Consider the following 27,506-nt stretch of genomic DNA (forward strand, 5'->3'; position numbering starts at 1 on the left):
ATTATTAAATTACTCATTTAGAATATTATGAGCATTTCTACTGTTTCTTGTTCCTTTTTTCATCTTTTTTGATTCTTAGCTTTCAAGCTCTTGTAGTAGGTAAATGATGAACAAGTTGAGTAATTCATAGGACAGCTATTGTTCGTTCTACAGTACTTTTAGCAATCTACATTGATGGACTACTACTTTTTACTAACCATTGATATTTTTCCTCAAACTTACTATCTCTTCAACAGAAAGGAAAAGAGAGGGGGAAGTAATTAAATATGTTAAGTAAATATGTTAAGCCCCTACTATCTGTATAATGATTTAATGCCTTGAAATGTCCATAGCAACCATGGGCACTATGCTCCCATATTAGCATTATTTAAAGATTTAAAAAAAAAGACTAAATTGGTAATTGGCAGTAAATGATTGATCCCTGGTTGATCTGATACCACAGTTTATTAACTTTATTACACAGAGTTGAATATGGAGTTATTAGAGAAAGGCAGCAAATCAAACACAGAGTTGAATATGGAGTTATTAGAGAAAGGCAGCATCTTTTCTGCATATTATTAGTCACACAAATAAAGAAAGGGAAGTTTATGCAAGAATATGACTGATGCATTTCTAGGAGTAACTGAGATTTATATGAATTTAAACCCACCTTTGCAGTCAGTTATGAAGCACATGATGGTAGAGTTAAAGCACATGATGGGTGCTTTGATGCCCAGAACTTTTACTGTCTGATCATTAGATATCAGTGGACTGAGTATGTCAAAGTGATTCAACAATAACTCACCGTGAAATAGTCAAGGTATCACCAATTCAGATATGAATGTTTTCTGCTTGTATTTTCCAATACATGCTTCTAGACCCATCAGGATATTGACCAATAACTTTTACAAAACTTTTCATTGCTCTTTTGTCCAAATACCCAGGGACCCAAACTCTTAAACATTTCTAAGCATCAGCCTCATCAGTCATTTTGACAGCCATTGCGCTGGATCAGAGACCCGTATAAAGTCACATTATGGATGAAGAAACAACTCAGTAGACAAATGTTGAAAATGAAAACTTTCCCTCATTCTTACATAGTTTACCTACTTGAATTTTCATGCTTCAACAGAAAAGAGGGAAATCAACAAGTACAAAGGCAGGTAAAAAGTGAATATCTGGGGAGTTGAGGAAGATGGAGGAAGAGTAAGACGCGGAGATCACCATACCCCCCCAAAAAAATCAGAAATACATCTACACGTGGAACTGCTCCTATAGAACACCTACTGAACGCTGGCAGAAGACCTCAGACCTCACGAAAGGCAAGAAACTCCCCAAGTACCTGGGTAGGGCAAAAGAAAAAAGAAAAAACAGAGACAAAAGAATGGGGACGGGACCTGCACCAGTGGGAGGGACCGTGAAGGAGGAAAGGTTTCCACACACTAGGAAGCCCCTTCGCGGGCGGAGACTGCGGGTGGCGTAGTGGGGAAGCTTCGGAGCTGCGGAGGAGAGCGCAGCCACAGGGGTGCGGAGGGCAAAGCGGAGAGATTCCCGCACAGAGGATCGGTGCCGACTGGCACTCACCGGCCCGAGAGGCTTGTCTGCTAACCCGCCGGGGTGGGCGGGGCTGGGAGCTGAGGCTTGGGCTTCGGATGGAGCACAGGGAGAGGACTGGGGTTGGCAGCATGAACACAGCCTGAAGGGGTTAGTGCACCACGGCTAGCCAGGAGGGAGTCCGGGAAAAGGTCTGGAGCTGCCGAAGAGGCAAGAGGCTTTTTCTTCCCTCTTTGTTTCCTGGTGCGTGAGGAGAGGGGATTAAGAGCACTGCTTAAACGAGCTCCAGAGAAGGGTGCAAGCCACGGCTAAAAGTGCGGACCCCAGAGACGGGCAGGAGACGCTAAAGCTGCTGCTGCCGTCACCAAGAAGCCTGTGTGCGAGCACAGGTCACTCTCCACACCTCCCCTCCTGGGAGCCTGTGCAGCCCGCCACTGCCAGGGTCCCGTGATCCAGGGAGAACTTTCCCGGGAGAACGCACGGCGCGCCTCAGGCTTGTGCAACGTCAGGCCGGCCTCTGCCACTGCAGGTTCGCCCCGCATCCGTACCCCTCCCTTCTCCTGGCCTCAGTGAGCCAGAGCCCCCCAATCAGCTGCTCCTTTAACCCCGTCCCGTCTGAGTGAAGAACAGACGCCCTCAGGTGACCTACATGCAGAGGCAGGGCCAAATCCAAAGCTGAGCCCAGGGAGCTGTGGGAACAAAGAAGAGAAAGGGAAATCTCTCCCAGCAGCCTCAGGAGCAGCGGATTAAATCTCCACAATCAACTTGATGTACTCTGCATCTCTGGAATACATGAATAGACAACGAATCATCCCAAATTGAGGAGGTGGACTTTGAGAGCAATATATATTATTTTTTCCCCTTTTCCTCTTTTTGTGAGTGTGTATGTGTATGCCTCTGTGTGAGATTTTGTCTGTATAGCTTTGCTTTCAACATTTGTCCTAGGGTTCTGTACGTCCATTTTTTTTTTTTTTTTTTACTTTAAAAAAATTTATTTTCTTAATAATTATTTTTTATTTTAATAACTTTTATTTTGTTACTATATTTTATCCTTTCTTTCTTTCCTTCCTTCCTTCCTTCTTCCTTTCTTTCTTTCTTCCTTCCTTTCTTTCTTCCTTCCTTTCTTTCTTCCTTCCTTCCTTCCTTTCTTTCTTTCTTTCTTTCTTGATTTCTTTCTTTCTTTCTTTCTTTCTTGATTTCTTTCTTTCTTTCTTTCTTTCTTCCTTTCTTTCTTTCTTCTTTCTTTCTACTTTTTCTCCCTTTTATTCACAGCCGTGTGAATGAAAGGCTCTTGGTGCTCCAGCCAGGTGTCAGGGCTCTGCCTATGAGGTGGGAGAGCCAACTTCAGGACACTGATCCACAACAGACCTCCCAGCTCGACGTAATATCAAACGGCAAAAATCTCCCAGAGATCTCCATCTCAACACCAAGACCCAGCTTCACTCAACAACCAGCAAGCTACAGTGCTGGACACCCTATGCCAAACAACTAGCAAGACAAGAACACAAACCCACCCATTAGCAGAGAGGCTGCCTAAAATCATAATAAGTCCACAGACACCCCAAAACACACCAACAGACATTGACCTGCCCACCAGAAAGACAAGATCCAGCCTCATCCACCAGAACACAGGCACTAGTCCCCTCCACCAGGAAGCCTACACAACCCACTGAACCAACCTTAGCCACTGGGGACAGACACCAAAAACAACGGGAACTATGAACCTGCAGTCTGCAAAAAGGAGACCCCAAACACAGTAAGATAAGCAAAATGAGAAGACAGAAAAACACACAGCAGATGAAGGAGCAAGATAAAAACCCACCAGACCTAACAAATGAAGAGGAAATAGGCAGTCTACCTGAAAAAGAATTCAGAATAATGATAGTAAAGGTGATCCACAATCTTGGAAATAGAATAGAGAAAATGCAAGAAACATTTAACAAGGACCTAGAAGAACTAAAGAGGAAACAAGCAACAATGAACAACACAATAAATGAAATTAAAAATACTCTTGAAGGGAACAATAGCAGAATAACTGAGGCAGAAGAACGGATAAGTGACGTGGAAGATAAAATACTGGAAATAACTACTGCAGAGGAGAATAAAGAATGAAAAGAACTGAGGACAGTCTCAGAGCCCTCTGGGAAAACATTAAATGCACCAACATTTGAATTATAGTGGTTCCAGAAGAAGAAGAGAAAAAGAAAGGGACTGAGAAAATATTTGAAGAGATTATAGTTGAAAACTTCCCTAATATGGGAAAGGAAATAGTTAATCAAGTCCAGGAAGCACAGAGAGTCCCATACAGGGTAAATCCAAGGAGAAACACGCCAAGACACATATTAATCAAACTATCAAAAATTAAATACAAAGAAAACATTAAAAGCAGCAAGGGAAAAACAACAAATAACACACGAGGAGATCCCCATAAGGTTAACAGCTGATCTTTCAGCAGAAACTCTGCAAGCCAGAAGGGACTAGCAGGACATATTTAAAGTGATGAAGGAGAAAAACCTACAACCAAGATTACTCCACCCAGCAAGGATCTCTTTCAGATTTGATGGAGAAATTAAAACCTTTACAGACAAGCAAAAGCTGAGAGAGTTCAGCACCACCAAACCAGCTTTACAACAAATGCTAAAGGAATTTCTCTAGGCAAGAAACACAAGAGAAGGAAAAGGCCTACAATAACAAACCCAAAACAATTAAGAAAACGGGAATAGGAACATACATATTGATAATTACCTTAAATGTAAATGGATTAAATGCTTCCACCAAAAGACACAGACTGGCTGAATGGATACAAAAACAAGACCCATATATATGCTGTCTACAAGAGACCCACTTCAGACCTAGGGACACATACAGACTGAAAGTGAGGGGATGGAAAAAGATATTCCATGCAAATGGAAATCAGAAGAAAGCTGGAGTAGCAATCTCATATCAGACAAAATAGACTTTAAAATAAGGACTATTACAAGAGACAAAGAAGGACACTACATAAATGATCAAGGGATTGATCCAAGAAGAAGATATAACAATTGTAAATATTTATGCACCCAACATAGGAGCACCTCAATACATAAGGCAAATACTAACAGCAATAAAAGGGGAAATTGACAGTAACACAATCATAGTAGGGGACTTTAACACCCCACTTTCACCAATGGACAGATCATCCATAATGAAAATAAATAAGGAAACACAAGCTTTAAATGATACATTAAACAAGATGGACTTAATTTATATTTATAGGACATTCCATCCAAAAACAACAGAATACACATTTTTCTCACGTGCTCATGGAACATTCTCCAGGATAGATCATATCTTGGGTCACAAATCAAGCCTTGGTACATTTAAGAAAATTGAAATTTTATCAAGTATCTTTTCGGACCACCACGCTATGAGACTAGATATCAATTGCAGGAAAAGATCTGTAAAAAATACAAACACATGGTGGCTAAACAATACACTACTTAATAACGAAGTGATCACTGAAGAAATCAAAGAGGAAATCAAAAAATACCTAGCAACAAATGACAATGGAGACACGATGACCCAAAACCTATGGCATGCAGCAAAAGCAGTTCTAAGAGGGAAATTTATAGCAATACAATCCTACCTTAAGAAACAGGAAACATCTCGAATAAACAACCTAACCTTGCACCCAAAGCAATTAGAGAAAGAAGAACAAAAATACCCCAAAGTTAGCAGAAGGAAAGAAATCATAAAGATCAGATCAGAAATAAATGAAAAAGAAATGAAGGAAATGATAGCAAAAATCAATAAAACTAAAAGCTGGTTCTTTGAGAAGATAAACAAAATTGATAAACCATTAGCCAGACTCATGAAGAAAAAAAGGGAGAAGACTCAAGTCAATAGAATTAGAAATGAAAAAGGAGAAGTAACAACTGACATTGCAGAAATACAAAGGATCATGAGAGATTACTACAAGCAACTCTATGCCAATAAAATGGACAACCTGGAAGAAATGGACAAATTCTTAGAAATGCATGACCTGCCGAGACTGAACCAGGAAGAAATAGAAAATATGAACAGACTAATCACAAGCACTGAATTTGAAACTGTGATTAAAAATCTTCCAACAAACAAAAGCCCATGACCAGATGGCTTCATAGGCGAATTCTATCAAACATTTAGCGAAGAGCTAACACCTATCCTCAAACTCTTCCAAAATATAGCAGAAATAAAGCCATACTTGAATACAATTAGTGTATCAAGTTTTTGTACAAAATGGACTGACCTATTCTAAAACCCTGCTTATACATAGATTCCCACCTCTATGCCAAAATATGTCAATGTTTATGATTCTTAATTAAAAACATAAGAATTTAAGTAAAGATTATGTAATTACAAAGCACTGTTATGTACCTCAATGTTGAAGTAACTCAAATAAATTCATTTTTGTTGACTTTGTAAGTGCCAGCCCTTATAATCATTTCCTACTTATCTGGACCATGAATTAAAATAGTTGACAATATAAACAGCAAAATCATCTCATTCATGAACATGATTTAAAATTTTTAGTAGTGTTGTGATTTTCAGGCCATCATTAGTTTAGAGGTGTCTCCTTAGACTTGACTAGCTCACTCCTTTAAAAAATATTAGAAACTGAGTTACTACTACTTTTTTATCATCTTGATTTACTATTTGACTTTTTAATGTTTATTATTTTCTCATCAAAGTGACAATAAATCACAAAAGAATGTTTTTTCTGCATATCATATATATGATCATGATTATCCCAACAAAGGCTTTCTAAGTATAGGCACATGGTTCATTTTTGTTGAAATATAATTGATTTACAATTCTGTGCTATTTACAGCATCTATGTTAGTACTACATAGTGATTCAGTTTTTTGCAGATTATATTCCATTATAGGTTATTATAAGATATTGGGTATAATTCCCTGTGCCTACAGTAAATCCTTGTTGCTTATCTATTTTATGTAGAGTAGTTTGTATCTGTTAATCCCATACTCCTGTCCCTCCCTCCTTTCCTTCCTCCCTCTCTTCTTTGGTAACCATAATTTCATTTTCTATGTCTGTGGGTCTGTTTCTTTTGTATATGCATTTATTTATATTACTTTTTTAGATTACATATATAAGTGTTATCATATAATATTTGCCTTTCTCTGACTTATTTCACTAAGCATGATATTCTCTAGGTACATTCACGTTGCTGCAAATGGCAATATTTCATTATTTTTAATAGCTGAGTAATATTCCATTTGTGTGTGTGTGTGTGTGTGTGTGTGTGTGTGTGTGTGCATATATAATCTTCTTAAGCCAATTGTCTGTTGATGGGCACTTGGATTGCTTCCATGTCTTGACTATTATAAATAGTGCTGCTGCAAACATTGGGATGCATGTATCTTTTAGAATTAGTGTTTTCATTTTTTCCAGATATATACCCAGGTGTGGAATTGCGAGATCATATGGTAGTTCTATTTTTAGTGTTTTTCAGGAACCTGCATACTAGTCTCCGTAGTGGCTATTTCAATTTACATTCCCACCAACAGTGTAGGAAGGTTCCCTTTTCTCCACATCCTCTCCAACATTTATTATTTATTGACTTTTTGATGATAGCCATTCTGACAAGTGTGAGGTGATACCTCATTGTGGTTTTGATTTGCATTTCTCTAATAATTAGCAGCGTTGAACATCTTTTCATGTGCCTGTTAGCCATCTGCATGTCTCCTTTGGAAAAATGTCTATTCAGGTCTTCTGCCCATTTTTTAATTAGGTTGTTTGTTGTTTTGATATTGAGTTGTACGAACTGTGTATTTTGGATATTAACTCTTTTGTCAGTTGCATCATCTACTAATAATTTCTCCCATTCAGTAGGTTGTGTTTTTGTTTTATTGATGATTTTTCTTTGCTGTGTAAAAGCTTTTAAGTTTCGTTACATCACATTTGTTTATTTTTGCTTTTATTTCCTTTGCCTTGGGAGTCTGATTTAAGAAAATATTACTATGATTTATGTCAGAGTGTTTTACCTATGTTCTCCTCTAGGAGTTTTATGGTAGACACATGGTTCTTGATTTATCCATTCACTCATGTGACAAATGTTAATTTCACTGACGATCAGGTAATGTGTTAGCTGTGAAATTCATAGCAGAGAACAAAAAGTACAACCACACCTCACAGATTCACTTTCATTGGATAATGTGAAGTTGAATTTGCATGTATGTTATGCAAATTTTATGTTCACCCAAACTGATTCTTTTGAAAAAAAAATGGGACAAACATGTACAGAATGAAAGAAGGGCCCTGTGATTTGGAAAACTTTGTTGACCTGAAATAAACAGACTGTCAGATATTTCTCTAGCAAAGATGGGATTATTAGGGGTCAGCAGAGAATTGCAATTTGGAGTCTACAACTATGGTGAGCCACGTGTGAGTCCCTACACAGCAAGGGAAGGAACACACTTTGATAGAGGGGAAAAAGGAAATTGGAAAGCTTATAATAAACAAAGAGTCCATGGCTTTTCATTGGCTGAGTCCTTGCCAGGAAAGAAGAGAAGTTTTTCTTCTTCCTGTTGGACTCTCTTATTATTGCAGAGCATGAGCGCTCCCCATTCTGGTCTCCCAATTCTACTTAATTGAAGTTTCTGTCCTTTTTTTTTTTAAATATTTTCCCCTTTTCATCAAGATCTTTGTCTGAAAGCATCACTGATCAAAAGTCAGGTTTTCTGGTTTCATTGGCTTTTTGTCCCTCAGTGCCGGGAAAGACCTTTCCTAGGTGTAGTGTCTCATGTTGGACATTCAAATAACAAGGAGGGATAGGAGGGAGAACTCTCAGGCACGTTTTATCTAAAGTTTACATGTGATCAAGATCATAGACATAGGAGATTATCTGAAGAGGTATGTCGTCATCAAAGTTTGGTGACAAACTACCAATAGAGCTGGTCCGGATATCATGGGAAAGCTGTCTCATCAGCTGTCATTGCTTCAATTCAGGTCACCAGATGATGTGCAGTTCTAGTCACGGTTTGATGTTTTCTATAGGTGTGTCTCGTGAATCTAATAGTCTATTCCCTTGAGTTTAGTGGCACAAATGTTGGTTAGCAGTACCTGATAGGGGCCTCTCTTCTGCAGGTGTCTTTTCTAATAGATGAAATCTCCAGGTTGCAAGGTGAGCTGCTTAAGGTTTTCACCTCCAAAGAGTGCACTGTGAAAAGATTGCTCTGCCAAAGCATGGTTATTTTTAATAAAAGCAATTAGGCCTTTGAAATTTTGGAGTGTCTCTCCTTTTATCAATGTTGGGCAAAAGAAGTAGGAGCCAAGTACATTGGGTGTCTGGTGACTATCTCAGAGGGTGAGAGTTTATGAGTTTCAAAAGAAGTGGATCTGAATGTAGAAGAACTAAAGGTAATGCTTTTGTCCAAGGTGCTTGGAGGGCGTCTACAAATGTTGTCAATTTAGTCTTAGTAAAGCTGCTGTTGCATTTGACTCCACCAGAGGACTGAGGGTGGTAAGCACAGTGAAAGTGAAAAAGCCAGCCAAACATCACTAACTTATTGAAATACCTGGCTAGTAAAATGGGTTCTTCAATCACTATGAAAATAAAGAGGAGCTCCCCAGGTAGGGATAATCTTCTCCAAAAAGACTTAAGCCATAGAAGAGGTGGTAGCCTGTCTTCAAGAGACGTCAGTAACTCAAAGGAATTTCCTTCAGATCCTCACAGGGAGTTAGGAGGTGATCCATCAGCATTAAGCAGTCATGAGGGAGTTCATTGGATGAAGGGGAGAAGAGTGGCAGGGTTAAGGTTATTATGATTTGAAAGAGTTATATGAGGAGCAGTTAACAAAAGGACTTCCCAGGAGGTGAGGCAGCTGCCTGAGAAATGAGAAGAGAATCAGGAGGGCTTCTACTGCATGAGGTACAAAAAAATGATTAAAGGGAATCCTGCAACAATTTTCTCAGTGGTCTTAACCACTGGATCCAGTCCCTGGCAATAATACTCTGTGGGTCAATGGTGGTCTTTACATTTTTGAGTGAGTACCCAAAGGACATTCCTTCCTTTTTTATATACTAGAAGGAAAAGCAGAATCTGATAATTGGGACGCTCAAGGACAGGTGGGTTCATCAGCCTCTCCTTTAAGGCCTTCAAAACAATGTTGTCCAGTTGTTCCCATAAAATTGGGTTGGGGTTGTTATTGTTTAGAAAAACATACAGAAGTTTGGCATATGAGAAGAATTTGGAATCTAGTTTCAGCAATAACCAACTACCCTGAAAAAATCTCACAGTTGGGGCTTAGTTTTGGGTTTGGGGAAACTTAGGACACCATGAAGTCTATCTAGATGTAGGTGTATCCCTTGTTCTAATATCAGATGCCCTAAATATTAAACCTGGGTTTGGACAAACTGCAGTTTTTCTTTGGTGAACTTATGTCCTTTAAAGCTAAAAACTTTAGGACACAGATACTGTTTTTCTATGAGGAGGCTTGAAAAGGAGAGAAAAGAAGCAGGTCATCCACATATTCCAACAAAGTAGAACCATTGGGAACTTTATATCATCTAGTTCAGCCCTTAGGATTTGTGAGAAAAAAGGACTCTCAGTAAAACCCTGAGGCATTACTGTCCAGGTGAGTTGTTTTTCTTTCCAAGTGAAGGCAAAAAGGCATTGGCTAGCCTCATCAACTGCAATACTAAAGAATGTACTGCTAAACCAATTACAGTAAAGAATTTGTTTCTGTTGGGAATGGACGTTAGCAGTGTATGAGAATTAGAAACAACAGGGTATCAAAAAGTAATAACGTCACTTATTGCTCAAAGGTCCTGGACAAACCTCCACCCTCGGCCCTTAGGTTTTCTCACTGGTAAAACAGGAACATTAGAGGGGCTAGTACAAGTGGTTCTGAGGACTTTAGCCTTAAAATCTTCTATTATGGGCTTTATGCCTTGAAGGGCTTCTTTATTTATAGGATATTGATTAATTCTGGGAAGAAGTTTTGAATAATCTATTAGAATCTTAGTGGGAGGTGCACTGTGAATTTTGCCAATTTCAGTTGAAGATTTTGTCCATAAGGAAGGTGGTCACCGATTCAATGAGACAAATTTTCAGTGTTTCCAGAGTCAGCTTTAGTACCATCAGGGATGAAACAAAAAAAAGATGTCAAAGTGTTATTTAATTCACCTGGTCTGTTACTTTGATGACTGTTATCAAATTCTAGAATTATTTCCCCCTTCTGGGAAAAAGAAATTCTGGTATGATACTTCTCTAAGAAGTCTCAACCTAATAAATGGATAGGGGCTGAGGAACTCAGGAGAAAAAGATGTGTATCTCTCAAAGGGCCTAAACAAAGGTGCATAGGTTCAAAGACAGGAACTTCTTGAGGTTCATTTGAACTGTTTTAGTACTCTGAGGCAGGGACTGTTTTATACTAGTGGTATTGGGCACCAATAGTGTGACTCTTGTGTCAGATAGGACTGGAAGGGATTCATCCTCAATATGGGGAAATGTTTCTGTAAGCCAGTTAAGATGTAGGGTTGGGAAGAGCCCCTTTTGATGAAAAATTTACCTTCAAGTCATTTCTCTCTTCTTGTATTTTACTATAAGCAGTCGAAAGAAGCCATGCTGCACCTCCAACACTTTGCTTAGAAATAGCTTCAGCTAAATATCCAATTTCATTGCTTACAAGTTCTTCCTTCTACAAAACTCCAGTACAGGAACACAATTCAGCCAAATTATTTGCCACTTTATAACAAATATTGCCTTTCCTCCATTGTCCAATAACATGTTCCTCATTTTCATCTGAAACCTCATCAGAATGGCTTTTACTGTCCATATTTCTACCAACATTCTGTTCAAGATTACTTACGTATTCTGTGTGAAAACTGAGACTTTCTCTACAACTCTCTTCTTTCCAGACTCTCATAGTCTAGCCCTGAGTGGTCTGCTAATGGCAATATAGACATTTTCTAGCACACACTTCAAAACTCTTCCAGCCACTACTCATTTCTCAGTTCCAAGGTCACTTCCACATTTTACATGTTTGTTATAAGAACGGCCCACTTGTTGGTACCAATTTTTGTCTTCGTCTGTTCGAGCTTCTATAATAATACATCATACACTGGGTGGCTTTAAAAAAAAAAACACGGACATTTATCTTTCACAGTTCTGTAGGCTAGGAAGAGCAAAATTAAGACTCCAGCAGATGCAGTATCTAACTTCTCTTTGCTATAACCACACATGGCAAAAGGGTAAAGAGATCCCTCTGGATCCTTTTTTTTTTTAAAGGATACAAATTCCAGTCTCCAGGGCTGGAATAGCACACCAGTGACTATACCAGTCACCTAATTACTTTACAAAGGCCCCCATCTCCAAATACCGTCACACTGGGCATTAGATTGGAATCTAACATGAATTATGGGGGGACATTTAAATACAGCAGTATTTAAATATTTTTGTCACTCAGTAAAACTATTATAAAAAACTAAGACTTTGTTCAGGCCACGGCTATTTAAATATGTTATATCTTTTATCATTTTTCTTCTTTACCATCAGTCTCTTCTGGAACAACAGTTGTATATATATCTATATCTATTGTACATTCTTAAATTTCCTTTCATAATTTTATAATTTTATGGGTCTCTTTTTTTTCTCATTATATCCTCATATATTTGCTTACATTATCTTGCAATTGGTGCTTACCTATAATTGGGCCTTTAGCTACCTCCTTTCTAATATTTAGTTTAATTACTTTAATACTTTTTTCAACAAATCTATTTTTTAATTTCCAAGTATGTTTTCTCTTTCTCTGGTTATTCTTTATTTATAGTAACCTGCTCTTGAAATTACATACAATATCCTCTTAACTATATCTAAGGCTACTAGTTATTAGTTTTAATTTGCCTTAAGCTTTATTCATTTTCTGTAGCTCCAAATAGTGTGTGTTCATCTACTGGGCCATAGACATGCCTTTAGTTAATTAATTAATTAATTAGAAGCATTTCTACTTTTACTTTGATGAATCCACAGTGAGAACTGCCCTCAGGGATAGGGCAACCCTCATGTAGTACTATGTTCCAGTAGCCTCTTCCAAAGCTTAATGCTTGTTGTGTATTTAACCACTGTGACTAGATGAGGCTCTAAAAAGCTAGGTATCTTGCTCAAGGTCATAGTGCCAATAAATAATGGAGCCAAAATGCAAGCAACAGCACTTTAGTTCCAAACTTTTTGTTTAAGCTCGTTGCACTATACAGTCCCTCACAGAAAACATCTGCTTTTGTTTTTGTTACTAAAACTGTGTTTGATGAGAAAGGGACGAATAATGTTACTTATCAAAGATATCCTTCATTTATGATAACATAATACTTTCTCCCCCAAAAAACAGTTTAAAAAATTTATATAGAAACTTCCTGATGTGAATTTTAATTATGTATGCATACAGAATGCCATAGATATAGGTTTTCAATGATCCAAACATCAAACTTATTAAATAATTATGCAAAATTTAAGAATTCATTTAGGAATTCAGTTTTAAGCTCAGTTTTAAGGCAAAAAGATATGCTTTGTATATCTATGGTATTATGATTGAGATTACTTCAAATTTTTGAGAAATGCAAAATTTCTACATATAACATGGTTAATGATTATATTATCAAGCATAATGAATTACATTTAAAATATATTTCAAACAAGTCAATTAAGTGTGAAATAGAAAAATAGTTATTGTAACCAAAATGTAATATACTTTGTATGAAATTAAGTTAAAAAATCTATTAAACAGTACAATCTCTGCAAATTAGAGAATAAAGGACATATATGCTTTCTGTGTGTCCTCCAACTAGACATAGCTATTAAAGCTTAAATCTTGCAATAGGGACATGTTAAAATCTGGCTAAGATCTGTCACCAATTAAGTAAACAAACCACCAGGCTAGTAGTAGAACAGTTAACAATGGCACAGCCTTCTCAGTTGTAAATAACTGTCAAGAAGTCCACTTGAAATGTCAGTCCTTATTAATAAGAAAAGACATTTCAGCCCTTATCTTGGTACATCTACCTTTCTCTATTCAAAGCTATTAAAACAATCTCAATATAATTCCTGAGATTAGATTTATGCAAAGTATTCAGTAGCTTCATGTTATTGGAAAGTGTACAATTGGAAAATAACAATTTGGCGATAAATTAAACATGACAAGATATTTGGGGATTGTGACAAAGAGTGATAAAATGTTATGAAAGGATCATATACACCCAGTCCTCTATGACACCTTGAGAGTGAAAAATAAATCTAGGGCAAGTATCTTCATAGGGCCTTGTAAAGGGAAATTGGTGTCCATCTGCCAATAGTCGTAAATGGTGAGATAGAAGGAGATGTCTGGTACCTAGAGAGAAAAGGAGAGAGTAAACAAGAAAAGCAATTCACACATTAATTCTTAATAATATATTGGGTGAATACAGTAAGAGATTATCAGACAAGGTACTTAAATGAAAATTGACTTTATATTCAGGAATTTTACAAGTATCTAGATCATAATCATTTGTTTTATCGTTACTTTCAAAGTTTTGTCTAAAATAGATTTGGATTAATTGAACCACACAGAGCTACATTTTCTCCATGAAAAACTCTACTAATAATTCTGGAGAAAAAAATACTGTCTCTTGAGGTCGACCTATGCAGAAAATTCATAGCTTATTCTATGCTGGAGAGAAAGTACATACTCATACCTGGACCAAAATATTCACATAAACTTATGGTCTAAATTTAACCACTTGGTAGCACAATGAAATCATCATCTTTATAGTTACTAGCCTAGTGTGCAGAATGTGTATATCTGTTTTACTTGGACAGAATTCAAACTGCATTTTTTAGAAAATGAGGTTTCAACGTTTTTCCTGTAACAGGAAAGACAGAGCTCCTCTAGTAATAAATTATCTTCCCGGAAGACGCACTAAAATAGAACCGTTAAAGTAAACTGTGAGTGGACATTTCAAAATAAAGAAACTCAATTCCTGCCAGGCATACAAAGAAAATCTGTATGTCTCCTCTAGTCTTCATTCATTAATGGACCAAATAGATTCATTCATTAGATGAGATAATTGCTGCTCTGAAAAACGTAGAGTGTAGCCTTGGTCAAATAAAGACAGGTGATTAGAGGGGGGTGTTGGGAGAATGAGTGAAGGTGCAAGATATCAGAATGAACTTAGGGAACTGAGAGCATCATGAGGGCAAGCCTTGGATGAAGCGTGACTGCAATAGCTGCCAATCTGACCAGAACATGGGAAGGGTAGGTAGAATGAAGGAGGCCAAATGTAGAAAGACAGCTAGGAATAGCATTTGTTAAACTTAGTTTGTCATCAGAAATACCAAAGGATATGTGTTTAAAAATACTGATCCTGAGGTGTACCCCCAGATCTAGTATCAATTTTAGTTTTTTGAACTTAGATAATTATGCTCATTTCCAAAGTTGGAAATCACTGAATTAAAGAGTTCACGCTCTACTCTATCCATGATATGCACAAGGGAATCTGTCCATTGGAATGGAATGAAATTAGCCTAACTTTTCTGCAGCTAATGCTTCAAAAGAATATCCAGAATTAAAGCACAGAAATGGGTGGAAGAGGAAACAGCAAAGAAAGGTACTGATATTAGATTAAGAAAAAAGAGGAGCTGGTGGGGGAGAAGGCTGGATCTTTTGGGAGCAAAGATGTTGAGAATTTAATCTAAAATTTAAACACCTTTGTTCATCATTTATAATTCATATCCAGGGACAAGAAGGAGTTTAACATTTAAAATACTCAAAACTTTTAATATAGGGGTTCTATATTTTAAATGCAAGATCCAGATTTTGTCTACTATATTAAATGTTAGGAGAAAATAATAAAGGCAATAAAACAGTTATTATTTGGGGAGCAGGGCATAACAGGGACTCATCCCACAGTAGAAACTGTCAGATATAAAGGAATATGGGACTCCAAGAACACTCTTCCTGGAAATATATTTCCAGATATTGCTTCCAATTTAGAGACAAGATAAGTAGAATTTTCTAATATGCAGAGACAGAAGATGAGAGGATCATTGGCACAGCAGGGTCTGAAGAAATTGGGGGAATTACAGAGACGAAGAAGAAAAGCAGAAGGTCAGGATCAACAGAGAATCTAGGTGCAGCCTCTTTATGTAACCAAAGTGGTAACAAAAAGTCCAGGTAAAACATGTGAACATTGAGATTGTATTGAAATAGAGTTCCTTGGTAGACCAGGAAGCCTAAGGCTTATGATTGGGCCAGATAACTAGGAAAAACTCAGGCTTGTAAAGCAGATATAAAAAGCAATTCAAAACAAAATCACAACATAATAGCTCAATGATCAGCAGCACAAAGAAGCAGAGTATATTAGTGTCATGCTCCAGCTAGAATATTCCATCGTTTAAAGGAAACAATGAAAGTTTCCTGACCAGACCCATTTAGTACTTTAATGCACTGCACAGCAGATAGAGATGAATGATTATTATGAAGTACCAAAAAAGGCTGGAATCATCTATGTTAGATTAATCACTAACAACTTTATAGTTGCTGGACAAGAAAGACTCTGCAGGAAAACTGGCAGGCCATAGTCTACACAGTCAAGGGTTATGCAACTTTTGCAAAGTGCAGACGGCTCCTGTGTTAAAAATTATCACATAACTAAGTTACTTGCTTCATAAAGACTTAATGTGTAACTGATAGGAAGAGTTGAAAGTATATTCTTAGATGACCGAACACATACTTATTTGTAAATACCTTTATAAACAAATTGACATTTTAATTAAATTTTGACTTCAAGAATCTATTTATTGTTATATTCCTTAAACACAATTGAACAAGATATATGGTGAATTTAAATTTCTTTGTAAAATATATGTTGTATCTTTAAATAAAATTGTACCTGATTACATGACTAGGTGTGTGCTTTCAATTAATCCTTTGTTAATTTTCACGAACACATAGATTTTTTCATTTATCACATAATCTTAAAATGCATGGCAGAGTTTATGTTATAGAAGATAAGGAACATTTCTTAACTGTTTTTATTTCTTTGTAATTTTAAGAGCATAAAACATTTTGCCTCAGACTTTTTGTGTGTGTAAAATTGATAACATTCTTTTGCTCTTCTGCTTAGTTTAATTAACAAGGCCGTATTTACTTTGAATAATGAATTTGTACTTTTTTTCTCTTGATTAAATTTTCAGAGAACTCTGCCAATTTACCCAGGAAATACTGTTTTTAGAGATGCTGCAAGTTTTATTTTAAAACTAATATTTCATCCCTTTTGTCAAGCAACCGTAAGGAAGCAGGTAAGTTGGCCATCAATTCTCGGTAATGTAGGGTTTTATAATACTTTGTAATTTGTATCATCAAAACAATATGAATTATTCAATTGCCATGTCAAATTCCTCCTCTTAGTCAAATGTAAAAGATACGTCGTGCTGCAGCTTCATTTCTGAATAGTGCTGAGGCTCTCTTCCTGGTTTCATTTTGTGTTTGGATGCCCCTTTCATTCTGATTCATATTTCCAGAGATATTCACAAATTAACAAGCTCTTTGCAGTGGTTGCATAGATAGCTGAGGATCACAGTCTATATTATTCCTCATGGAGGCATACCTCTCAAGATAGTAAGTCAAGGTATTTAATTTGTTTGCCACCTAAGTTCTGACTTTTGAATATTTAGGTGTATATGTGGAGTCCATTTGTACTCATGACCCTGCAAATATCAGAGGCAGTTCTGCACTACTGTCTCCAAAGCTCGGTTGTTAGAAAAGAAGTAGAAGGAATTTTTTTACTAAATCAAGAAAAAAAACAAAAAAAAAGGGACCCAACATCAGAGATCAGTGGAAAACAGAAGAGCAGTGAGGTCAAAAACACAGAAGTTGGGCTTCTCTGGTGGCGCAGTGGTTGAGAGTCTGCCTGCTGATGCAGGGGACACGGGTTCGTGCCCCGGTCCGGGAAGATTCCCACATGCCGCGGAGCGGCTGGGCCCGTGAGCCATGGCCGCTGAGCCTGCGTGTCCGGAGCCTGTGCTCCGCAACAGGAGAGGCCACAACAGAGAGAGGCCTGCGTACCGCAAAAAAAAAAAAAAAAAAACACAGAAGTTGAGGGTTTCCGACCTTGGTGTAGCAACATCAATTTTATGTGAGAATACGTTGTCCGCCTGGGGCTGTTAAAAAGGAAGTGACTTTGCTGACATAGAACTACAACATTTGTAGGAGATAAGAAAGAAAAGAATTTATCTAAGCAATTTTGGAAAACGGTATTTTGACTCTCAGATAAATGACTCTCAAGACTACCATATTTCCATATTGACTACCCAATACGTAAGAGATACCACCAATCAGATTTACCACTGAGTCTAAATGTTTATTTAATTTTTAATCACATTTATTTACCCAACACACATTTATTATGTATATTAAGCATGGAAAGAAAAAAGCTGAAATTTGCTGAGCACTTGCTTTGAGCCAGGCATTATGCAAATGACTAGAAGCATTATCGCATTTAGTGTTTTACCATCACTTTGAAAGATTTGCTAGTATTCCAAACCCTATCAGTGGGAAAACAGGCTGATGGGTAAGGAATCCTGATTACATGACTCCAGAGTGTGTGCTCTTAGACACTGCTCAGCCTCCCTTCTAATCCTCATAAGTTGCAAACTCTGGCAAGTCTCATTTTCCTTATACAGGGTACTTTCCTTAGTTAGAGTGATTATATGTCTCTGTAAGGGCAGTTCCAGTGCACACTTGTCCTCTGTAGGGCTTAATTGTTAATAGCGCCCCCTCTTTTTCCTCTCAACAGTGTAAGATTTGGTTGACAAATCATATGGCCACCCTAAATTATCTTTAGCAACATCTGTATCTTTTACACCTGGGTCAGTGTGGGGTGCCTTGTCCACTCAACATCAGTTAGATGCTCTTCATCTTTTTTTAGAACTTGACCAAAGATTTTTATGGAAAGTCCTCAATTAACAATATATATAAACTATAATAAACTTTTTAAAATAATATTTTGGTGGTATAAAATAAGACTGCTTCATTAAGCAGTATTTTAAAAATAATTTCCCAATTTCATATGTCTCTATAATTCATCCTAATTAACAAAAAGTGTTTTTACCCAAATGCATTCACATATAAAAATTTAAGATTTGTATGTGGTATTTTTTTTCATTTATTTACTCATATATTATGTTTTTCAGAAAGGTTTTTAAAGTAGGTTAAATGACAGCCACAACTAGATTATTAAATCTAATTAGAGAAAGGAAAGGAGTTCCCAAGATAAACAAAAATATGATTATAGTAAGAATCAGGGTCAAAATGTTCACTTTGAGTTTTGTTTACTTTTGATCTTTAAATTTGGAGCTTCCAAAAAAAATTAAAAATAGGACTACCATACAGTCCAGCAATTCCACTTCTGGATATTTACCCAAAGAAAACAAAAACATTAATTCAAAAAGATACATACACCCCAGTGTTCATTGTTATTTACAATAGCCAAGCTGTGGAAGCAACCTGAGTGTCCATCAGTAGGTGAAGGATAAAGAAGATGTGGTATATATACACACTGGAATACTACTCAGTCATAAAAAAGAATGAAATCTTGCCATTTGCAACAGCGTGGATGGATCTAGAGGGTATCATGCTCAATGAAATAAGTCAGACATAAAAAGACAAATACTGTATGATTTCAGTTATATGTGGAATGTCAAAAATAAGCAAAACAAAAGAAAACAAAAACAGACTGATAGATACAGATAACAAATGGATGGTTGCCAGAGGGGAGGGGATGCTGGGTTGGGCAAAATAAGTGAGGGGGATTAAGAGGTATAAGCTTCCAGTTATAAAATAGCTAAGCTGTGAGGATATAACATACAGCATAAAGAATATGGTCAATAATACTCTAGTAATAGTATGGGAACAGATAATTTATCATGGTGATCATTTCGTAATGTATGTAAATGTCAAACCACTATGTAGTATTGATACATCTGAAACTAACATCATGTTGTGCATCAACTATATTTCAATTTAAAAAAAACCCATAAAATTACAAGTTGAAAAAGATAGCTAAATGGCCAAGTTTTTATTAAATAATTTTTTTAACCTATCTTTTAAAAATTGCCTTTTGAATCTTTACTCTGTTGTTAAAGATATTTCACTCTAGAAAAGAATCAAGTTGTTACCTGATATATTTTGCTTATATGAAATATTTCAACTTACAGTATCAGTGCTCTTTATGAACATAATTAATATGCTGATTTAGGTATACTTTTAATACATTTCAAGTGTATTTTGAAATAATTCAGTTAAATAATAATTTGTTTATGAAAAATAAACAGTTTTTATTTGTATGTGAATGCAATACCCTGCATTATCCATTTTTATAGATATTTAAAATGTAAAAGGAAGGAAAGACAGAAAGAAAAGTAAGAATGAAAGGAAGAAAAGAAATGAGGGAAGAAAGAATAAAAGAAAAAATAGCTGAGACAAAGGAAAACACAGATGTGTAGCACTAAGGAAACAGGTTTTCAAAGTAGTAACAGACATGTAAATCTACACAGATACATCTAGCATAGGTAAAAGAGACATTTCTATACAATTTTATAGCTTATTCTGGAATACTGGCAACACTAAGAGATAATTGAACTGAACATTTTGTTTATTAAATGCACATGGAGAACATGAGCAACAGAAATGACATTTCCCCTGAAAACATCCATATAAAAACAAGTGCACCATCTCAGAAAGCTTTGACATACATCATCAACAAGAGAAAATAGCCCAAAATTTTCTGAGAAAGAAAACTAACATTGAGTACTACCAGATATTAAAATATATTAAAATATAATTAAGTAAAACTTACAGAATCTGGTCTTACCAATACATAAGAAAAAATAATCATCCTCACTGGTAACTAAAAAATGCAAATTAAAGATGATACCATGTTTTCCCTTTCATAATTTTGAAGATTTAAATGAATTTTAATGCTTAATGTGAAAGGGGGGAATTGCTCTATCAAATTCTATAGATATTCAGAAGAATAATGGAGACAAAAATCATTTAAAATGCACATAATGTATGATCCAAGAATTACATTTTTAGGAATTTATCCTCTGCAAATGTACATATATACAAAGATATATGTACAAGACTGTCCATCACAGTATTGCTTATAATAATAAAAAATCAAGAATAAAGTAATATTCAATGGTAGATGATGCATTAAATAAATTTGATTTATTTATTCAGTGAAATGTATGCTATAATTAAAAGTGATATTGTTTATTATATCAGTATATAATTATGAACATTCTTTATGAAACATTTTGTAATGATTTTATAATGTGTATGTTTATACATTATATATATACATACATATTCTAGAAAGATATGTAGCAAAATTTTAATATTGATTATCCATAAGTGATCAAAATATGTAAGAGATTTTAATTTTTATTTTCATTCTTTCTATGATATAGTTTATTTTGCTCCAGTGAGCATGTATTACTTTTATAATCAGAAAACATATTTATAAAAATAATCACTTTAAATTTCTAAACTATTAGCTTATAGTGAAATGACAGGTAACCTATAAACATAAAACTATATCAATAAAATATATAATGTTCATAGAGTGAAAGTCTGCAATCACTTATTATATATGGCCTAAATATTTTTTAAAGTTTCAATAAGTAGCTATGAATTAAAATGTTTCCAATAATGGTTATAGGAATGGTAGAATTATAAAACATTTTAATTAAATCTCTCCAATAGAAAAACTGTAAAAATGAATTACCTACATTATACATATTTATGAACATAAAAAATAGAAGGACAATGAAAAAACTATTCCATTTTGTTTGGTTAAATGTCATTTTACTCATACTTGCTCAATTAAAAAGAATCATATTTGATTAAGGTAGTTATAATTTATCATTTCATACCAGCTAATTTCTGGTTCCATCTGGCACACTATAGAAAACTTACTAAGAAATAGCTTTCTTATCCTAATATGATGAACATTATCTAGTAATAAAAAGCAAAAAAAGTAAGAATTCCTCAAGTTTTTGTAGATGTTTAAGGGGCAATGCAGTGGTCATTCGAGAGCTTACCATTTTAAAAACCCTTACATATTCGTAAGGATTTGGTGATAAGCAGCATATTTGGGGAAACCTCCACTTTCTTCTTACAAACAGAGACCAAGTAGAAAGGCATGGTAACAAAAAAAAAAAAATCAATAAATGTAAAGTCTATTAAAAATATGGTTTGGGACTTCTCTGGCGGTCCAGAGGTTAAGACTCTGCACTTCCACTGGAGGGGTCGAGGGTTCGGTTCCTGGTCAGGGAACTAAGATCCCACATGCCAAGCAGCGCAGCCAAAAAATTTAAAAAAATAAATGTTTCAAACTAAAAACACAAATATTGTTTAAGTCTTTTAAAAAAGAAAAAATATATATATTTAGTTAGTTTCATACCTTGGATGTATGTGTATGCTTAAAGATTATTAATGGAATATATTGATCACTTCAGTTCATTCATAAAAGCTTTTCTTGATAATGAATGTATCTGTGTGAATGACAACCAAAAGTAAATAAACTTTAGATTAAGACAAACATCTATTTATTCTTATACACAGATCAAATTCATACAACTGTACAAAATGCCAAGTATTTACAGCTGAAATTACCTATAATAAATATAGTTTTTGCTTCAGAAATGAGTGTAACTCATAGTAAAAAATTTTTATTAACTAATCAAGAACTTTTTTATTTTCCCATGCATTTTATTAGGCATGTAACATGGCTTAATAGTATGCAAGTCGTTAAAATCTGTTACTGAGATATGATGCACATGTACTTCTACTTACTGAGGTTTCTATAATTATGGCTTTTTCAAGCCCTATTATATTCTGGGCATCATAGGCTATATTTGATTAAGAAAAACAGCAGCTGTCTGGTCATATACAGAGTGTCTCTTAGTAACACGAAATTTTTTTGGGGAATCGTTTTATTCATGTTGGGCACCAAAGGGAAAAAATATTCTCATAGCCATGGAAAGTCACTAATTAGAGCTCTCAGTTATGCTACAGGACAATAAATTCATCCCAGTTCTATAGATAGATTTAATTTCACAAACTTTTTGTTCACTCTTAGGGGAATCAAAACAATTAAATCAAAGAGAAAGAAAATAATCTACTACAGTGATCATAATAAAAACATCAACAACAAAAGTCAAGGAGCCACCTTTTTATTCTGTGTATAAACTATATATATTATACATAGCAATGCATTTTGGGCACACTAATTCTAGAATCTTACCATCTCCCTAAAGTATCTGGACTTTCTCCATGGCTGACTGGACATGTGACTTGTAGAAATTCTTGACTTGGTTCTAATAGGTTACACAGCAAGAAGCTAGAGAAGATGGTCAATATGTCAGCCAATGCTGGCTCTTATTATTATTATTTTTTTTTTCGGTATGCGGGCCTCTCACTGTGTGGCCTCTCCCATTGCGGAGCACAGGCTCCGGACGCGCAGGCTCAGCAGCCATGGCTCACGGGCCCAGCCGCTCCGCGGCATGTGGGATCTTCCCAGACCGGGGCACGAACCTGTGTCCCCTGCATCGGCAGGCGGACTCTCAACCACTGCACCACAAGGGAAGCCCAACTGGCTCTTATTTTGACTGTGGCACTAATGACATGTCTAATTTTTGGTTCCAAAAAAGGAGATATATCTGTGTCTAAGGATTTCATGGGACAAATCGTGGTTGAAAAGTATTGGTCCTCCCCCTCCCACCCCACAAATCTAGACAGTATAGGAGCAAGACAATAGGTAGCGCAAAGGTTGGGAGGCTGATGAGACCAGAGGTTCAGGAACTTCAGGTCTCTTGCTTTGATCCTGTATGGACATTGTCTCTTAATTCTCTGAAAATCCTCCTTTCTAAGCAGTTAATTGTCATAGAGGTATCAAAGCTAACCAGGGAAGGACCAGAAGTGTAAAGACCTAAGGAAATTTCTGGTTCTGTAGAGGCTGCAGAACCTAAATGTAAATAATTTGTAAATAGTTGCCAAAAAGCAAAGCTAATTCAAGCTTTGCTTTTTGGAACTTTCTGGATTTTTTTTTAAAAGAAGTATAGTTGATTTACAATTTATGTTACTTTCAAGTGTACAGCAAAGTGATTCAGTTAAATATATATATTTTTTCAGATTCTTTTCCATTATAGGTTATTACAAGATATTGAATATAGTTCCCTGTGCTAAACAGTAAATCCTTGTTGTTTAGAATGTTTAAAAATATTTTAGATCCATAGTTGGTTGAATCTGTGGGTGGAGAACCGGGATTTGAAGGGATGACTGTAGGTTATTTCATTAACCAGTGGGAAGGAGCTTCAGATATTACAAAACTTGGTCTCATTGCTTCAGCCACAATGTAGGACTGAGACAAGTGAAGTCAAAACAGCCACTCCTGGTGCTGGTAAAGGCTCCAACTGGAGTAGGCTGATACTGGGAATCAATAAATCAATAAAAACATGAACAAATATTTGGGCCTTTTGAAAGTCATTTAATGTGACATGGTAACATGAAGGGGCTGAACTTAGATCAAGAAACAAAACTGAAACAGCACCTAAAACACTGATCAGTTTAAACTGGTTTTGCTTTCTTAAAACAGATTGTTGAGTAATGAAACCTGGAGTCATTTTACAGACACAGCACTGCACATGTGCAAGACAGGAACCCTTGTCTCTAGGATGACCTTGGAACCAAGAATCTTCAATCTACGGAACCTAAGAATAGAAATGTTGCCACCGGAGCCCTTTACAAAGGGAGAAGTGCTTCAGTAAGGAAAATCTGGCTTCCAGCAACAGGAGTACCTTATATGGACTGATTAGAAACTAGCCAGTCAACTCCCGAGTTTGAAATTCCTCGAACTCCTTAAATTTTGCCCAGAACCCTGGATCAGGGAGACAGTTTTGAGAGTCCTGCCTTCTATCTCCTTGCTGGTTGACCTCACAATAAAGTTCTCTCTTAACTCAAAAGCCAATGCCTTAGTGTTGGCTTCTATGCACCTCGGACAGTGAGACCTTGCTTGGTGACAACTTTGGTGATCATAAAGGGACTTAGGTCTTGCGACCGCCTGCCCCAGGCACTGTAGCTCCCGGCAAAGTATGGGCCGTCGCCACCAACCCTGAATGGCCACCTAGACCAACTTTGTCCAGGGAGTTGGCTGTGAGGTTCCTGCTTCCCTGCTGCTGTGCTCCAGGCTCTTTGTGCTACTTTCACTTTTTAGAGAAGAAACAGCTCCTGGATCAGACGTCTTTTGGTGAGTTAACGTTGTCAAAACGCGCCTGTGCCTAAATTGTCTAATAACCTCCTCAGGATTGTGGGTTAGAGTCCCACCCTAAGGGAGACAACGTAAAAGGTTGCGGCCGCTGAGGTACTCATATGATCAGGTTACTGTCCCAAACCCTGGGTTAGAGTCTCAGGCCTTTGGGTCTCTTTGTCTGTGTCTCTTTTATTTGTTAGGATTGGATAATAGGGTTGGCTCTTGGATGACTGTAGCGAAATATTATTGGGCCTGATATTCTTGAGGGCTCTCTGACTGAGGAGATAAAAGGCTTTGCTGGAAACCTTGCCTTATGGAGCTGTTGTGGGGGAGAGGTTATCCATGCCTAATATAATTGCCTGGCAGTATTGATGCAGGTGTGTATCCTTAATAAAACCAGCCCTGATTACCTTGCTGGGTGAGAGGGTAAAGGAGAAAAGAAGGAATGTCAAGCAGGAACATTCTCTACCCGAAAAGAACATAGGCTGTGCCTGGGTTAAATGAATTTTGTACAATTGGACACATTTTGGATTTTTCCTCACGGATCATTTTAACTATTCTTTTTATATGAGCCAAACTAGCAGGAAGTTAGCATTGAACTGTTCTCAGCGTGTGTGTGTGTGTGTGTGTGTGTGTGTGTGTGTGTGTGTGTGTGTGTGTGTGATGTTTAAAAGGAAAGTTTGCCAGGAGGAACAAACCCTGGAACATTGGTGGTGCTAAAGGTCATGGGCTGTATGGGGGCCTTAGCCTGGATGTATTCTACCTGGAAGTTGCCCAGACATCTAGATGAGTTTGTCTGTGATCTCTGCTGTGGAGGTAAAATGTTTTGGTCATCTATCAGAAATATTAAATCCCAACATGCTCAGAAAGGAAGTGAGGACTTCAGTATTTCAACCTGTAGACTCCTGAATTCCTTTCTCAAATCCAGTTCTAAGACAGCTTCCTCACTTTGCTTTTGTCCCCTCTTCTACCCTCCTCTTCATCAAGTAAGTTTTTCAAGGTGGTCACTGAGGCAGAGCCTGGACATTCTTAGGCCCCTCTGCAGTAGGCAAGCCTGCCTTCAGCCCATGACAGGGAAACTATTAAAAGCCTGTGACCAAATTGGCTACAATCTTGGAACTGCTTGGACAGATTCCTTGGAAACTGAGTAGCATGTGTGACTTTCAGGCTACAGTTCTTGACAACCATCTCTAATGGATAGCATTTCAGTGGTCCCTTTGTGAACCCTCAAATCCAGGCTGGGCTAGTCATCTTTGAGACTGCCCATTCTCCACTGTGGCTCCTCCAGGGAATTCTTACAGCCAAGTTGTAAGACGTGTTTACACTACTGCCTTTGCTTCTTCTCAGAAACCAAACTAGGAGATGGGATTGGTTTCTAAATCTTAAGGGTCTTGTTTTCTATTGAGGCTGTTTGGTTTCCCTCTGCCTTTTTTGAGGGAGTGAGGGAAGGCCATTTTCTAGAAATTTGCAATCCATAGACTGTTCTTAGCTCTTGGGTTTGAAACCTCAGATATTGACTAAGCCTTTGACTTAGGGGTTTATGGCTAGGGCTCTCTCTCCCCCTCTCTCTCTCTCTCAACACCTATTCTCACACAGGCCGGAAAACCCCTCACAAACAGCATTGAGGTGGACAGTAGTTGAGGGGACAAGCCACTAGCGTGCCCAGGTGATTCCCACAAAGGAACAAAGTGTGCTCTGAGCCACAGATTTGCAAACCTTGGTTTGCTCTCCTTCATCTTTCACGAATGCTAAAGTTTTCCAGGTGCAGCCAACATTGCAGCATCACACAGACCTCGAGTTTCCAATAAGACTGCTGATTGACGTTGGGCCCAATCCATGAAGGCTGGGAAGAGGTGGCAGGCATTTGCTAAAGGCAATTGTTCAAGTCTCTTCCGTGTTCTAGCTGGCCAAGGAGTAAACTATTTTGAGCACTACAGTGGAAGAAATCCAGTCAGCCAACTGCAGAGCTCAGCTTCACTACTGACTTGTTTTCCTTCAGAGGATGGAGTCCCAGGTGGAGAACTCTTGGCTGGCTTACCATCAGCTCTGCCTTGCACTGTGGTTATCAACTTCCCTTGGATCGAGAGTAGGCAAGTACAAGTAGTGGGCTCACAACATTTGACCTTGACTGGTTTTCCTAAGTTTCTCTGCAGAATAAGAATTTGCAGAAGAGATGTAAAATTATGGTTCAGAGGGAAGACCCTCAGAAAAAGCCTGTCAGGGCTGATTCAGAGCTTAATGATGATCTCAACTTAGTACATTTGGCTTCTCCTTCAGTGCCTCCCATGGTTCTTCTACTGCATGAAGGGGGAATCCCTACAAGTAGTACCAAATCTTATACCAACAATCCTCCTAGGGCTACAGGTCTGGTCCTAGTCCTGTATCCTTACTTATCAGCAGTCTCCCTTCCCCAGGGTACTCAATTCAGCCCAGGGGGGACTCTGCTTCAGGAAGGGCAATATCCCTTGAATTAAGTTCCACAGGTCTAGACGCCCAAGGTCAACACAGGGGATTTGTATATGTGCACTCTGCGTTTTTTACTTCTCATCTATATAATTGGGAAAAAAGTTAACGTAAAGCTTTCTGCATGTGCCTGAATGCCCAATTTCCTTGTTGGGGTGAGAGCTAACAAAATTCAATGACTTTCT

This window comes from Grampus griseus (assembly GCF_964374135.1).
Source record: "Grampus griseus genome assembly, chromosome: 4".
Lineage (NCBI taxonomy): Eukaryota > Metazoa > Chordata > Mammalia > Artiodactyla > Delphinidae > Grampus > Grampus griseus.